This window comes from Panthera tigris, chromosome F2 (genome assembly GCF_018350195.1).
Source record: "Panthera tigris isolate Pti1 chromosome F2, P.tigris_Pti1_mat1.1, whole genome shotgun sequence".
In the NCBI taxonomy this organism is placed as follows: Eukaryota; Metazoa; Chordata; class Mammalia; order Carnivora; family Felidae; genus Panthera; species Panthera tigris.
Genome location: NC_056676.1, coordinates 42,569,961 through 42,587,007, shown reverse-complemented (window position 1 = coordinate 42,587,007; position 17,047 = coordinate 42,569,961). Strand labels below are relative to the sequence as shown.

At 42.1% G+C, this 17,047-nt stretch overlaps 1 long non-coding RNA gene across 1 annotated transcript in view; it reads right to left on the bottom strand.

Moving 5' to 3' along the window:
• Nucleotides 1-417: 417 nt before the first annotated feature.
• The window catches only part of LOC122235103, a 58,925-nt gene continuing 42,295 nt past the window's right edge, over nucleotides 418-17,047 (bottom strand). Inside the window, exons 3-4 of the long non-coding RNA XR_006213228.1 lie at nucleotides 3,839-4,024; nucleotides 418-2,491 (exon numbers count right to left, since the gene is read on the bottom strand). This is a non-coding gene — a long non-coding RNA (uncharacterized LOC122235103). The remainder of the gene's footprint in view (nucleotides 2,492-3,838; nucleotides 4,025-17,047) is intronic.

Below are 17,047 nucleotides of genomic sequence, written 5' to 3'. Positions count from 1 at the left end.
GCCAGGACTGGGCATCACTGACTTCACTTGATGTGATTGTTCCTTCTCACGAAAGCACTTGATCTTTTCTGTATTATTCCTTTTGTGTACCTCTTACATCCTTCCCCAAGGAAGCTTCTTGAGCTCATGTTCACTTATTTGCTCAACAACCATTCACTTCCTCACTTCGCTCATTCACGTATTCGTTCAACAAACATTTAGGGTCTACCATACTCCAGGTGGCAGGCCCTGGAAGATTCAAAGATGAATAAAAGTCTTTTTTTTTAATGTTTATTTTTGAGAGAGACAGAGACAGAGCGCAAGTGGGGGAGAGGCAGAGAGACAGGGAGATACAGAATCCGAAGCAGCTGTTAGCATAGAGCCCAATGCGGGCTCAAACCCATGAACCATGTCATCATGACCTGAGCTGAAGTCGGACGCTTAACTGACTGAGCCACCCAGGAGCCCGGGTAAAAGTCTTTATATAAATGTATTTACACATTTCTGTGAGTTCAGTTAATGTTTTTCAAATGGAAATGATCTTTTCCTTGCACTTTTCACAAACGTAAACTGAGAAAAAATTGGTATGGACTGCTCAACCCCCGGCCCTGAAAAGTGCTTTTGTGACTGAAGGTGCTATCACAAATTCAATTTTTTAAGCCCCAGATGAAAAAAGACTGCAGTGTCAATTGTTGACAGAGACAAACGGGAAAAGCCAGAAAGATCTGTGAATAGGGAAGCTTCAAAAATCACACAGCATGCAGACTCGTGTCGCTAACATCTGCAGCTTACTAACCTAGAAGTTAAACTCCCCTAAAAATGGATGGCAAAGTTCCCTTTTCTTGCCATAAATTTCTCTCTCTTTTTTTCTCAGAACTGGGTACATTCATAGGTACTATATGAATAATGGTTACTCCGAGTCATGGAAATGAAAACAAAAACATTCCTAACTACTAAGTTTTTGGTGCAGTCTAATGTTGGCAGATCGCTCGTGCACACTGGCTAGGAGGCATTACCATGGTGGGGTAAAGCCCGAGAACTGGCTGGTGAAGTTCTGGCATCTCTTGGCCATTTCCTTCCCTATGTCATGAGCACCTCTCACACACAGCAAGGAGCCCAGGTGATCTCTGTCCATCCTGAGTGAACCTTTATGTGGACAAGCTCTCAGAAACATGCGGATAGAATGCCAGAGGAAGGGCATTCTGTGAAGGGAGGCTGTGAAGAGAGGCTGCTTTTAAACTAAATTCCACAAGTACCAAAAAGGGCAAGGAAAATTGGCTCGAGTTAGCATAAGAAATGCCACCGCATAGTTGTTGTTGTTTTTTTTTTCCTTCCCTTAACTTACTGCATTTGAAGTCACATCTCACCTATCTGGGGCCTACCCAAGAACCAAGAAAGAAACAAAAAAGGGCTCTAACCATAGTTAGCCATGGCAGAAGTTCTGCCATGAGGACACTCCTGCACTTTGGGTCTGGGAAGACCCAGCTTTCGTCCAATATTTGCTCTTATTCAAACACTTCAAACTTGAGCAACTTTGAGAATCTAGTTATCCAAACCTAAATGGATAGTTAACACAGTGGAAGGGATATAGAGGATGCTATATAACGTGCATACTGGCAGCCATGAGAAGCAGGCAGAAGATGCAATAAAGGAAAGGTGCATACAGGGGCATTTCTCCATCTTTTCAGCCCATTCTATTCTCAGTAGATACAGTTTCTGACACCTGGCTCCAGGTAGATATATCTTCCCTCCTTGCCACAGGCTGGGTTGTCTGCAAAGCAGACTCTGAGATAGAGTTTGGCATACAGGATGTTTATTACAGAGTGGCCATGACATCCAATTGTGGAAGGGAAGAGAAGAAAGCCGGAGTGGGCAGAGGGAAAGTCCGGGCTACAATGTGGTCTAACAAGAGCCTTGGCCAACTCCATGGGAAAAATTGAAGCTAGTCCTGAGTTGCCAAACTCCCACGTTGGTTGTCATCAGCTGGATCAAGATGGGCATGCCTTTATAGTCCTGCATCAACAGTCACTGAGTATAGGCTGTCTGGGTTCGTTGGGTGAAGAGGCTCTTCTGGAGGTGCTGACAGATGAAGGCTCTCTGCTGATAACACTCCATACAGCTGAGGCAAGTCCTTCATCAAAGGGGACCTGGGTGGCACATCAATGTCCACGGTGTTCCTTGACACCCATCCTGGAGGATTAGGATATCCTGACCTTGTCTCATTTGATTGATGGCTGTGACAGAGACATCTGATCATTTGCCAAATATCCATTCCAGATATTTGGATAAGGGTAGCAAGGTACTCAGCTAGAATATATATTTCCCTCTCTTCCTTGTCAATAAGTGTAGCCATGTGCTTTGGCCAATGAGATATAAACAACAATGTTGTATGGAAGATGTAAGGATTTTTCTGACTCAGCCTTCAACCTTCTTTTCTCCATTCTGCTGTTTTGCTACCTGTAATGTGGGCATGATAGATGAGTTCTGGCAGCAATCTTGGACCACGTGGTAGCTGAAAGAATGGGACATACGCAGATCATAATATTCAATTCGTAAGACATTCCTCCTTGGGATAAAGTCTGGAATTCTCTACATGGCCTTCGAGCCCCTCCCAGTTCTGCCCCTAACTCCCCACCCTTATCTTTCACCACTCCTTCCCTGGCTCCCCCAGACCCAGCCTTACCCAACTACTCTACTGCCTGGAAACCCTCCTCTAACTGGGTCTAGATAATTCCTCCTCACCTTTCAGATGACGCAAAGTCTATAATTCCTCCTCGAAGCATTCACTACCCTCTCTCTCAGTCTGGGTTAGATGCCTTTTTTATCTTTTTATTTTATTTTTTATTTTTTATTTTTTACTTCCTTAAGGGCATGGAATGCAGAGATGCCCAATAAATATTTGTTGAATGAATGAATAAATCAATGACTAACTCTCACCAATGTAAGAGGGTTGGGATAAACTGGCTACTGTTCTTTTTCTGTTACTTAACTCCAGGGTCCACCATTGGGAGAAATCCTACCCTATTGCCTTGGTATGGGCAGCACCAAGCCCAATGTACTGCATACCTTAGGTACTCAATATGTGATGATGGAGGGCTAGAGGGAGGTAGGAATCGAGATGAGAAGAGCAGTGTGAGCCCAGGTTTGGAGGCAGTTTGTCCCAGGATAGTGAGTGCAACATTTGGCTCAGAAGAAAAATCATTTTATAGGCCATTTACTCCATTTGAGCAGTAAGTCTGGCTTATATCACTGGGCATCTTGATTACAGGCATTTACTGAGTCCCTCCTGCCCCTACACTGTTAAAACAAAATATAAAAGAATCTGCAGCTTCTGCAACCCGCTATTCTGTGAACATCAGTAATCCCCACGGGCTCAGCGCCAATGGCCATCAATAGCTATTCACAGAAATTCCTAGGATCCCAAATTGAAGGGAGTTGGTATGTTAGATGGACTTCATTCACCTTCAGAAAGGTGAGATTTGCCTGAATGTTCATGTCAACTTGAAATGATCTCCTGAACAGCTATGCCATCATGAGCAACTTAAATTTTTTTTTAACATTTATTTATTATTGAGAGACAGAGAGAGGGAGAGACAGAATGCGAGCGGGGGAAGGGCAGAGAGAGAGGGAGACACAGAATCCAAAGCAGGCTCCAGGCTCTGAGCTGTCAGCACAGAGCCTGACGCAGGGCTGGAACCCACAAACCGCGAGATCATGACCTGAGCCGAAGTCGTATGCTCAACCGACTGAGCCACCCAGGAGACCCCATCATGAGCAACTTAAAAGGAGATTTTTATTTTCTTACTGCAGTATCTTATTTTATGGTAATATGGAACTCATGAAGCTGGACTTCACATACCAGTTTGTAGGAGAGGCTTCTTTATACGGCTGCAGCGATGGCACTTGTTTCTGCCTGTGAGACACTCTTTTCCAGGGAGCCAGGGTATACTCCCAGTGAAAGAGGCAGGGTCAGGGGATGGACACCCTTAGTTCTGAATCCTGGCTCTCTCTCTTCACATGGATTTAGTGCCCTCCACCTCCGCATCTGTAGAATAAGGAAATATGATGACTCTACCTCCTACAGTAGTTTTGAGGATTCTGTGAGGCAATGTATGGGAACTTAGAACAGGAAAAGGTACATGACATATGCTTAGTAATGTTCCCCCTCTCATCGTCATCATTCCTATAAAAGAATCATTAACTGACCGTGAAGTATGGGGGGCTCAGGTCAAAAGCAGCTGTTCTTAGAGGCACTTCCCTTAAGTTTTTCATTATGTTAGGTCACTCGTGCATAGACACAGTTAATATTAAGTTTAGGTAGGCTGACTAATACATCCCACCAAAGATATCCATGTCCTAATCTTTGGGACTTGTGAAGGTCACCTTAAATGGCAAAAAAGGACTCTGAAGATGTCATTCAGTTAAGGAAGTTGAGATAGGGAGATCATCCTGGATTATCCACGCAGACCATAAATGCAGTCACGTGTATCCTGATAAAAGGAGGAAGGAGATTTGGCACACATGGAGGAGAAACCAATGAGACCCCAGAGTGATGAGGTGACAAGCCAAGGACTGCCATAAGCCACCAGACGTTGGAAGAGATACAGAATAGTTTCTCTTTTGGAACCTTTGGAGAGAGCATGGCCCTGATGACACCTTGATTTCAGCCAAGTGAGACTGATTTTGTTTTTGTTTTTGAAGTTTATTTATTTATTTTGAGAGAGAGTGTGTGTGAGCAGGGGAGGGGCAGGGAGAGAGGGAGAGAGAATCCCAAGCAGACTCCGTGCTGTTAGCACGAAGCTGCAAAGCCCCACTTAGATCTCAATCCCATGAACTGTGAAATCACGAACTGAGCTGAAACCAAGAGTCAGATGCTTTAATTCCCTGAGCCACCCAAGCGCCCCTGATTTTGGACTTCTGGTCTCCAGAACTTTGAGAGAATTTGTTTCTATTGTGTTAAGTCACCAAGTTGTGGTAATTTGTTATAGTGGCCATGGAAACTAATATGCCACTTATCTTAACTATTTGGTTGAATTATTGCAACAGCTGTTTATAATTTTTATTTTTTCTGTTTGTTTTTAAGGTTACTGCCCTCATCTTTTATGTCATTTTGAGGAAAAAAGCATGCAAAATTAATGAACCTAAGATTCAAGTTACAAGTAGCAAATTTTGATGCCTTTTTCTTTAAATTTATTGAACAGTAAAGAGTTGTTTTGCTCAATATTAATCATCTGATGAGTTCTTTGGTGCTTCAGTACAATTCATATTTTAATACTTAATTGGTATTTTGGTCTTTAATAAAGAATCTGAATTTAGAGTATTGCACATCTGAGGGTTAAGTAAGAGTTACTTTGTCTTCCTCATAATAAGTTGTTTAAAAAGCCAATTACTTATTACTGTTCTAATAGAGTTAAGTGTTGAAAACAATTGGTTTTTACTTTAACATGAAGTTTAGGTTTTTCACAGTAAAATCATATCCTGGAAAGTAGTAAGACACCTGGTTGCTCTTCTAATTTTTCTGGAAAAGGTTTCAGGGACAAGTGAGCAGAATGTTTTAAACTGTGTGCACTCAGGGGAGGAACATGAATTCAGGGTCCCTGGGACTGGCCACTCTCTCTACCTTCTTTGTCCACCAAATAAACCCACTTTTTTGTGATGGTCATTGGATTCCTATAAGAGATTCAGGCCTTTTCTCCTTGTAAAAATGCACATGCAGTTGATTTTCCTTATTGATAGTATTTTGTTCTTTAAAATCAGAATACTGAATTAGAAAATACTGAACCCTGACTCCTAGGGGAAATGTCCAGTTAGGTTCCTGCAAGCCTCTGGTCACATTTTTATCAACTGATCAGTACATAACCTTATTTTATATGTGTTCTGTTTAAGGCCACCTCACTGAGTATATGTTGTTGATTTGTTAACAGTGAACTTCACCAACAGCACCTGAGCTCATGCCTGAATGAAGCTTATCTAACACACATATTTTCTCCATCACACATATCACAGCCTTCTTGTGCTGATGAGCACTAGACAGCCCTTCTGTGCTGTACTTGAATCCTTTTAAACAGCAAAATCACCAAAAAGGGCGCAAAAATGCAAAAAAAAAAAAAATGCCACTAAAAGAACCACACGCACAAAACAGATACTTGTTTCCACTACTGAAATAAGCTGAAACATAATGAAAACAAATAGACACGATTGGCGCACTTGGCCCCAGCTGAGAAGATGTGTTTCAGTGACTCAACCTTTAGGTCGCCTCTGCACATATCCGTGAATGAACGCAAAAGTGCTGGTGAGGTTACAAATACATGTCAGTGTGTAGGAAAATTTGAAAACACAGAATCCGTAAATAATAAGGATCACATGTACTTCACAGTAAGCTAACAAAGCAGGCTTTACCAGCAATGGACACGTCAACGTGAAGTGACTTTCTTCAAAATTGTAAACTGAGCCTGTGCTCAGAGGAAGATGTGGTTCTCTTTGTTAAGGAGCTTGAGTCTGGTTAGGGAGTGGGGCATGGGAACAGACGTCTGCATCTCTAGTACCATTACAGAGCTGGTTCAAGCACCTTGGAGCACATCTAGAGGAGCCATATTGAATCCTCCCCAACTGGGTGAAGCAAGTATGTGATAGAGAATGACGGAGCTCCTTCCTGACAGCAGGTCTTTATGAAGGCAGAGGAAGAATCCAGAGGTGCTAGGATCCCTGGAGACAGAAGTGGTGTTAAGGGAAGAGAAAGAAAAAGGGGAATAAAGCCGTGTTTGCTTTCTTCACAATTTTGTTTGTAGTCTGCACTCTTTTGTACTATTAACAGTTGTGGAAAGACTTTAGACATATATAATCTCATGAATTGTCCTTGATATATCGAGTCACAGGAGAAAATTAAACATAAAGAGGATTCAGTTAGGCAAGGGCAAAATGCTTTGTGGAATGATCTAAGGTCCTTAATATAAGGACCTAGATCCTTATATATAAGGACCTAGACAGGATCTAGAGCTAAAAGGTACATGTGATCTTATAAAGACTTATTTTTGCATTTTCCAGAAAGGATTGAGAAATTTGTCCCAGGTCTAAAAGTGGCAAGCCTAGAACTAGGGTTTCCTAATGTCAGTTTTCACTCTGCATCATTTTAAAAAATAAACTATTTTTGAACACAGTTTAAGGTTCATAGCAAAACTGAGCCAAAAGTATAGAATTTCACATACACTCTGCCCCCAATCCTCCCTCATTTTCAACATCCCCCACCAGAGTGGTACATTTGTTAAGACCCATCAACACATCACAATCACCCAAAGCCCTTGGTTTATATTCAGGTTTGCTTTTGGTGATGTATATTCTAAGGGTTCTGACAAATGTATAATGATGTGACCCATCATTATAGTATCGTTTCACTGCCTTAAAGAACCTCTGTGTTCCCCCTATTCATCCCCAACTTACCCCTAACCCCTGACAACCACTGATCTTTTATTATCTCTAGTTTTGCCTTCTACAGAATGTCATATAGTTGGAATCATACCACACATAGCCTTTTCAGATTGGCTTCTTTCGTAGTGATACACATTTAAGGTTCCTCAAGGTCTGTTCATGGATTTAAAGCTTATTTATTTTTAGTGCTGATTAATGTTCCTTTGTCTGGATGTGGCAGTGTACTTATCCACTTACCTACTGAAGGACATCTTGGTGCGTCCAAGTTTGGACAATTAGGAATAAATTGCTGCCACAAACCGCAGTGCAGGTTTTGGTGTTGGCATAAAGTTTTCAACTCCTTTGGGTGAATACTAAGGAACATGATTGCTGGGTTATATGGTAAGGGTATGCTTAGTTTTGTAAGAAACAGCCACACTAGCTTTCATGGTGACTGTAGGATTTTGTATTCCTACCAGCAATGAATGAGAATTCTGTCACTCCACATCCTCACCAGCCTTTGGTGGTGTCAGTGTTCTGGATTTTGGCTATCCTAACAGGTTTGTCATGGTATCTCACTGTTTTAATTTGCATTTCCCTGATGACATATGATGCAGAGTATCTTTTCATGTGCCCATTTGCAATCTGTATATATTCTCTGGTAAGATGTCTGTTAAGGTCTTTGACATATTTTTAACTAGGGTTGTTTGTTTTCTTATTGTTCACTTAAAAATTTTTTTAATGTTTATTTATTTATTTTGAGAGAGTGCAAGCAGGGGAGGGACAGAGAGAAGGAGAGAGAGGATCCCAAGTAGGTTCGAAGCTCAGCGCAGAGTCCAGCGTGGGGCCTGATCTCATGAACCACGAGATCATGACCTGAGCCAAAATCAAGAGTCAGATGCTTAGCCAACTGAGCCACGCAGGTGCCCCTTCTTGTTGGCTTTTAAGAGTTCTTCATATATTCTGAGTACAGATCCTTTATCAGATACGCCTTTTGCAGGTATTTCCTCCCAATATGTGGCGTGCCTTCTCATTCTCTTGACACTACATCATATTTTGGCATGGTGTAGATATTCAATGAATATTAGTTAAATGAAATTAGTTAGTGGCACTTTATCCCTGAAACTAAAATAGAAGCCTGTAATCTGTTCTGGGTGCTGGTTACACGTGGGTGTTCATTCTGTTCATTCATCAAGATGTATACATTTTTCTCTATATGGGTTATAAGCTTCAAAAAAAAAAAAGCAGAAAAGTAGGAGTCCATTGGAAAACACAATCTGAAAGACAAAGTTCCAGTTTATATGAAATGTCTACCCTTCTGAAGGAGAGCAAATTAGAATCTTAAAGGGACCTTAGAAATAATCTTGTCCGGTTTTCATGTTTGACAGATGACAAAACTTAAAGATAAAGGGACAGTCTGACCTATCACTTCAACTTGGGCCTTTCAACAGGAGCAGTGTCTAAACAGTAGACCAACAGACCTAGAATCTGATAGACCTGCACTTTGAGCCTCAATTTTCTCATCAGTATAATGGTGATGATAAGAATACACTGATCTCACGGGGTGGTTATAAGGTTTAAATAATCATAATGTGTGGGAAGCACCAAGCTTATGCTGGTGCAGAGTATGTATGATGTGCTCAGCAAATGGCTGTTTTTGATGTCTTTCCTCAAGCACAGCACTTTACACATAGGGTTTGTCTAATAAATACTTGCTGAATTGTATTCTATATTTTTATTTGGAAAGAGGGAGGGGAAAGGTGGTAGTGATTTTAGCATGCATATCCAAGTTCAAATAGGATGGCACATGTTCAAAAATTTAAAGTTCTACTTGGAATCTAAAATAACAGCAAGCTACAAAACTGTACATTTATAAAGAAATGGATGGGGGTGCCTGGGTGGCTCAGTTGGTTAAGCATCTGACTCTTGATTTCTGCTCAGGTCATGATCTCATGGTTCATGAGATAGAATCCCGTGTTGGGCCCTGTGCTGAGCATGGAACCTGCTTGGGATTCTCTCTGTCCTCTCTCCCTGCCCCTCCCCTGCTCATGCATGTGTCACGTGTACTCTCTCTCTTTCTCAAAATAAATAGGAAGGAAGGAAGGAAGGAAGGAAGGAAGGAAGGAAGGAAGGAAGGAAGGGGAAAGAAAGAAAGAAAGAAAGAAAGAAAGAAAGAAAGAAAAGAAAGAAAGAAAGAAAGAAAGAAAGAAAGAAAAGAAAGATAGATGGATGGCAGTATTTCCAGGATCTTAAAATGTTGATATTTACACAGTGAATGTTCAGCATTTGCTTTTCATGCCAAGACCCCACCAGCCGCTTTCATGCTCTTTCCCCGCCCCAACTCCCTCTCATTCCAGCCCCAGACTCCAAAGCCACTTCTCTGGGTAAGATCCTGGTGTGGGTGTTGGGGAGGCGTAAGCTTCACAGGGAAAACTCGGCCAGTGGCTTATCTCTTACGTCTATTGTTCCTGAGAGCGTTTGCATTTTTGTATTTTAAACTAAATACTAGTGTAAATTTGTTAAATATAAACATTTAAAATACGCTATGTTTTTAAAAACCCTGTTTTGGCATTTCCTCATTTCCACCAGAAGCTTGAAAGACAGAAAGTGACTTAGAGCCTCCCTTAGCCTCCAAAAGACCCTGTCACAACACCAACAGTAGCAAGATAGTAATAACGAAGCAACAACTAGCACTCACTGAGCAGGAGAGCAGAGGGGTGGTGAAGAATGTGGGTTCTGGGACCCATTACCTACATTCAATACCAGCCTCATTCTGGCTAGTGACCTCTGAGAAGTTCCTGCAATTCTCACTCACATTGAACACGAGGATATTAGTAACAGACTCTTCTTAATAAGGCAGTCGTGAGGCTCATATGTGTTAAAATACAATGCACTTAGGACAGAGCCTGACGTCTAATAAGCACATAATAAGCAGTCATATGTATATAGATAATATTTTTTAACTTAAATGTGGTTTCCCTGGACTCTTGTAACAACTCAATGAGATAGCTTGCTTTATCATTCTAATTTTATAGATAATGGAGCTGAGGCCTAGAAAGACTAAGTCACTTGCCTGCGGTTACACTGCTAGTAAGTGGCCCAGAAAGGCCTCCTTGACAGTCAAGTCCACATCTATTACCACTCTGCCTTGCTGCATTATTTATAATAGTGGAAAATTGAGGAACAACCTAAAAGCCTAATAAAAGTGAACGGTTAAATAAACTATGGTGCATCTGCATGATGAAATGCAGCCAATAAATATGACATTTGTAAACTGGGCACAGTGACGGCAAAGCCCTGCTCCCTGGCACAGCAATAGGCCAGTCTTGGGCATGTGGGGACATCTCTGATCACCACGGGGTGTCCTGTCCTGGGAGGCCATCCCCACTCTGCCCCTCGTCTTGCTGAGAATGGAGGCCCTGATGGCAAATGCCTGCTTTCCTTCCATGATGTTTGTAGACAATCTCCATTCTCCCTGAAATCTTCCCCAGCCTTCCTCCGCCTCCAGGAAACGTCCCGAATGACCTCAGCTCGAATGACCTTCCGCTGTTCTGGTTTAGCAGTTATTGGATGCATTTGCAATTTACTCTGGCGTGAGCGTCTTCACAGTGCTTGGAGGACAGGATTGAGTCCTACGTTCTTGGCCCACTCCCAGGGCCTGATACAGTGCATTCAATAAATATTGTGTAATAATAATAATAGCTCACATTCATTAACAGCTTGCTATATACTCAGCCCTGGGTAAGCATTTTATGGGTTTTCAGGAAGCCAAGACAAATAGGAAAAAAGGAAAAGAGCCACATTTCCCCTCATCCTTCTCTTACCCCTGCCTGAGAGGCCAGCAGAACAAATAAGGGACAACAGATTAAAGCCAGTTTCATGCTACATGTGAAGCTTATGAGGGGAGATAAGACCTTGCTATGTCACTTAAATTCCCTAAGTCATATTTTAACCTCACTCGTATTAGTTAGCACCCCTGTCATGGGATTGTTGGTAGGATTAGAGATAATACAGATGTTTACTGTTTAGTACATATTAATCGCTTAACAAACATTAACAGTATTTCTGGGGAAATGGGCCAAGGGCCCTGATCAGAGCTGCAGGGCAGAGATATTAAGAGTGTGGGACACTGCCATCTCTACAATCCTCGTTTCTGTAAGGGAGTATAGGACAGACTCTAACCAGCCTCCCCCAAATGCAGGGTTCGTGGAACAAGAGGGAACAGGTTACCTAGCAATGGCCAAGAGCTGCCATGAATCCACTCCTATTCAGTCATCCTGAGAAGATTCCAAAACACTTGATGACTGAGGTCATGGGCCTTTTGAACCTCCTCCTTCTGACACAGGTGGCAACCGTTCCAAACCTGGGATGATGAGGTGGGGGTGGTTGATTCCCTGGGCCTCAACCTTTCTCTGCCTAGGAGAAAGGTGAGTAGTGTGGCCTAAAAGCACCTGGCTATTCAAGAGTTTTACTGGGGCCAAGTTGAGACAGGCCAAGTGGGGAAAGGATGAGGAATGGGAAACCTCGCAGTTGGATAGACGGAACACTGACGTCGGACTCAGTTCTCTGCCAGTACTTAATATTTAACTCACAGTACTCATTTCATCCTCCTGGCAATGAGCATGAAACAGATACTAAGATTTCTAGTAATGTGCTTAGGGGAGAAGGAAGAAACCGAGGCACTCAACGGCTTGAAAACTTGACTGAAGTCGCCAAGTTGGTAAGCAGCGTAGCCAGGATCTGAATCCAGGCAGTGTGGTGCCAGAGCCCATGCTCAGCATGTGCATGTGGGTGCGCACATGTATGTGTGTATGTGTGTGTGCGCATGTGTGTGCTGGTTGGTTGGTTGGGGCATCAGATTATGAGCCTGTCGCAGGAGCACCTCACTCTGCGAGTGGCAGGGGCAGGTGACTTTCCAGCCCTGGGCCTGACCCCTGTGTCCCACAGTCTTCTCTGCCTCCTGCAGAGCAGCCGTTCCTTCCCCCACCCATTCACACTCCTCTTCTCTTCCACTTTGACCATCACACTCCTTCCTACATCCTCACCTTTGCATTAGGGCTGCCCTGAGACAGAACCATGAGAAGAAAGCTCACATTAACACAAAGTTTATGTTAACACAAAGTTTTGGTGACTTTCACTGAGATACTATTTTTTTATAGGTCACAGTACCTTCAGGGCAGAAGGCAGGCCGAGGAGATGTATCACACACCACACTATGGGTTGGCAGCCCACCCCTGACAGAGGGCTCCTGCAGTCTTAGCACCGAAAGATAAACCAGCCAAGCTAAGAGCGTCTTTTCCAAACCTTGGGCTTGCTTAATTATAAAGTGTTTTGCCAAAATGAAGTAGATCTGATCTGCTCCAGGTATTAAAGTCAGGATGGTGAGGAAACCAGAGAGCAGTGTGTGAGATTTATGTATAAGCGATGTTGGCTTGGTCTGGGGTTCAAGCTGACAGAAGCTCAAGAAATTCCCTGCTAGGAGCACTCTCTGGGGCTAGTTTGGAGGCTCCATACTTGCCCTACCAGCATCATGGGCCCAGGTTGTTTTTGTCTGGTGTCTGTGATCTCTACGCTCTTCCTTAGAAGGAGCATAGGGCCAATGGAACGGGAGATTTCAGAAGCAGACCTTGTGTTGACATCTTATTATACAGCTTATCATCAAGAGACAAATAAAATGCCCTGCTGATTTATGATGACATTTCCCCCTTGGCAGCTGCTGAAAGACAGGTGGGTACTGTGGTGCAGAGGGGAAACAGAAGGCCATGCAGCTTTTGCCTGTGGGCCTTCAGGGGTGCAGCAGATAAATTGCTTTTATTTGCATACCTGATGTGAAGACCTAAAGCCCTGTGTTCCTTCTGGCCAGAATAGTGAAGGTTAATCCACAACAAATGCCCACCTTTGAGCCAAGTGCAGATCTATTTGCCCCGTCTTCTCTTTTCAACCCCTTCTCTTGCCAGCTCCCTGCAAGAGTGTATAGTTTCCTGTTCCTGGAGCCCAGGGCTAAAAGCAAAACATCCTCTTTCAAACTTTTTGGACTGAGTACTCATTAGGGTCCACTGAGAGTATGTCCAGGGAGATAGGGGACCTGGAGGCACAGCAAAGAGTCTCAGAATTCACCTGACACCTCTAAGCCCAGCAAGGGGAGAGGAAACCCAATTTAACACAAGCAGGGAACAGGCCTAGAAGCCACATAAAATTCTGTGTGGCTGTTCTTGTTATTTTAAGCCGGATCAACCATTCAAAATATATTACATTTTAAAAATTATGAAATAGTTCAGATATGCAAGAAGATAGGTTGTTATGATGCATAGCAGCTTACCAACTTTCCCTTTTAAGTAACTAGATATTCCCAAATGGCTGAAGCTCCCTGTGTACCATACTCAGATTATACTCACTTCCTTCTACTGAATTGGTTTTGGTGTTTACTATTCCTGTCAATGTCTTTATATTTTTGTTACACCTTTAAGAATCCCTATATAACAAATTTTGCACTCTCATTTGCATAAAAACATTTAAATAGGATTATGTAGTATACATCCTTCTGAGACTTGCTTTTATTATTAAAGTTAAAGAAGGTATATCATGCTAATATATGAAATTCTGGTTAATTTATCTATTTCATTGCTATAGTGTATTTCATTGTATAACCATACTGCCTATTTATTTGTGTTTCTGTTGATGGATATTCAGGTTATTATGTTTTTGTTTGTTTGCCCTTCTAGTCATTGCTTTGTGCTGGGCAGAGGTACAAGAGTTTCTCTGGGATGGCTACCAAGGAATAGAATTCCTGAGTTACAGGGTTTGGCCATCTTGAGTTTCATACTGCCAGAGAGACCTCAAAAGTGGTTGATACCAATGAGTACTCCTGACAGTGATGAAAGTTGCATTTTTCATATTCAGGCCAACATACAATATTGTCAGGTGTTTTAATTTTTTGCTGATATGGTGGATGTGAACTGGTATCTTATTGAAGCATGAATTCATAGTTCCTTGATGACTAGTAAACATGACATCATTTTACATACTTATTGACCATTTGGTTTTCTCTTGTGTGAATTGCCTGTTCATTGACCTTGCCCATTCTTTAATTTCCTCATTTGTCTCTTTGTACTTATTTGTCTTTCGTACTAGCTCCTTACATATCGTGGACACTTTTGAAAATATTTCCTTCCAGTTCCTAACTTGCCTTTTAATGTTTAAATAGTGTTTGAGAGTTTTGTAAAGCCATGGTAAAATACACAGAACATAATCATTTTTACCACTTTTAGGAGTACAATTCTGTGGCATCAAGTACATTCACATTGTTGTGCAACCATCACCACCATCTGCCTCCAGAGCTTTTTAATCTTTCCCAGCTGAATCTCTGTACCCATTAATAATGCTTGAGATTTTGATGCACTCAAATTTATCAGTCTTTTATGTGTTGAACTTTGTATATATTTTTTAATCCTTCATAAAAATATTCTCCTAAATTTCCTTCTGTGGATTTGCTCTTCACTTTTATGTCTTGATCCATCTGAAATTAATTTTAGAGAACTGAGTGAAGTGGAGATCTATTTCCAGTTTTTTTTCCACACAGATAACCAACTGTTCCAGCATAGTCTTATCGGTTAGACCATCTTTTTTCTCTCTGATCTTCAATTTTAAGTCCACCAAATATTATTTCTTTTTAAAAATTTTTTTTAAACGTTTATTTATTTTTGAGACAGAGAGAGACAGAGCATGAACAGGGGAGGGTCACAGAGAGAGGGAGACACAGAATCTGAAACGGGCTCCAGGCTCTGAGCTGTCAGCACAGAGCCCGACGCGGGGCTCGAACCCACGGACCGTGAGATCATGACCTGAGCCGAAGTCAGACGCTTAACCGACCGAGCCACCCAGGCGCCCCCCAAATATTATTTCTGTATATGCAAGGATCTACTTCTGAGCTCTTTATTCTTTTGTATTGGTCTGTTTTTCTCTCCTGGTGCCAAACTACATTGTCCTATTTGCTACAGATAATTAAAAGTACCTTATTTCCTCTGTACTTCTACCACCTGATTCTCTTTCAGAATTGTCTTGGTTATTCTTAGCTTACTGATTTTTCATCAATCCTGGAACCAGCTTGTCAAAGCCCATGAAAAGCTCTCTCAGAAATTTGATTGGAGTTTTATCGAGTTTATAGGTTAATTTGAAGAAAATCAAGTATTCTTATCCATGAATATGGTCTATTTCTCTGATTATTTAGGTCTTCTTTAATGTTCTTGGATAAAGCTCTATCATTTTCTCCACAAAAAATGTTATAGACCTCTTGTTATGTTTATTCATAGATACCTTATACCTTACATTTCACTTTGCTGTCACAAATAATATCTTTTTAAAGTTACATTTCAAAGGAATGCTGTTTTATTTTTTTGCATGATGGACTTACATCCTGCAATCGAGCTGAATTCTTTACTAGCTCTAATAATTTTTATAATAAAGAAATAGGCCCTAAGATATTAATTAACCTGTCCCAAATCAGCACACACCTAATAAGCATCTACCTTTCTGTGTGGGAGTAGAGATAACGTCAAGATAAGAATTTGCATGGTATTCAGTTCAAGTTTCATATTCTACCTCTATGAGTCATTTGTTTGTAATATCTGAAGGATTTATTGGAAGACTCCTCTGGCCTCATCTAAGTGCTGTAATGTCTGGGGAGGAGGGTGAGAGCACATGCAAAGAAGCATAGAATCATCTAATCCCAGAGAAGGAGGGGGCCTTGAAATACATCTAGTCCTTCCCTCCACCCTATGTGTCACAAAAATCTGCTCTGAAAGTGTCCCCTATGAAGCCATTTATTCATTCAACACATTCTTTGAGCACCTACTAAATGGCAGGTCCCATGCTTGATGTTGGGAAACAGCAGTGAGCAAAACCCTCAAGACACTTACAGTTTACAGAGTCAGACTGTAGTGAATAATCACATAAATATATAACTGTGAATGGTACAGTGCCATGAAGGGATATAAATGAGACTCTGACAGTTTATAGGATGGGGTTGGGCAACCTGACTTCCTGAGTGGGTGGTAGAACATTCTAGGCCCTGAGGTGAAAAAAGAGCTTGGATGTGTGTGAAAGTCTGGTGTGGTCAGAGCCCCACAGGGGTTGCACAGGGCCCAGCCTGTGCATGGTGCTATGGGCTCTGTTAAAGATTTTAATGGAAGTCACTAAAGGGTTTTAAGCCAGGGAGTGACATGATCAGATCTGCATTTGGGGAAGGTCACAAATCTATAGAATGGACAATAAACCAGACAGGGCATGGATGAATCTGGGAAGACTAGTTAAGAGGCTATTGCAGCTCCCAGTGAGTAATAACAAGCCTGGCCTAGGTGATGGTGGCGGTAAAATCAAGCTGGAAACCCAGTGGTGTTAATTCTGTTTGAGATGCACATGCCTATGAGATAAGAACTACTACTGTCACCCTTGGTGAAGCTGAGGCTTGGACAGGTTAAGAAACTCATTGGGTGGGGCACCTGGGTGGCTCAGTCGGTTGAGCATCCTACTTCAGCTCATGTGATGATCCCACAGTTCGTGAGGTCAAGCCCCGCATCAGGCTCTGTGCTGACAGCTCAGAGCCTGGAGCCTGCTTTGGATTCTGTGTCTCCCTCTCTCTCTGCCCTTCCCCTGCTCATGCTCATGC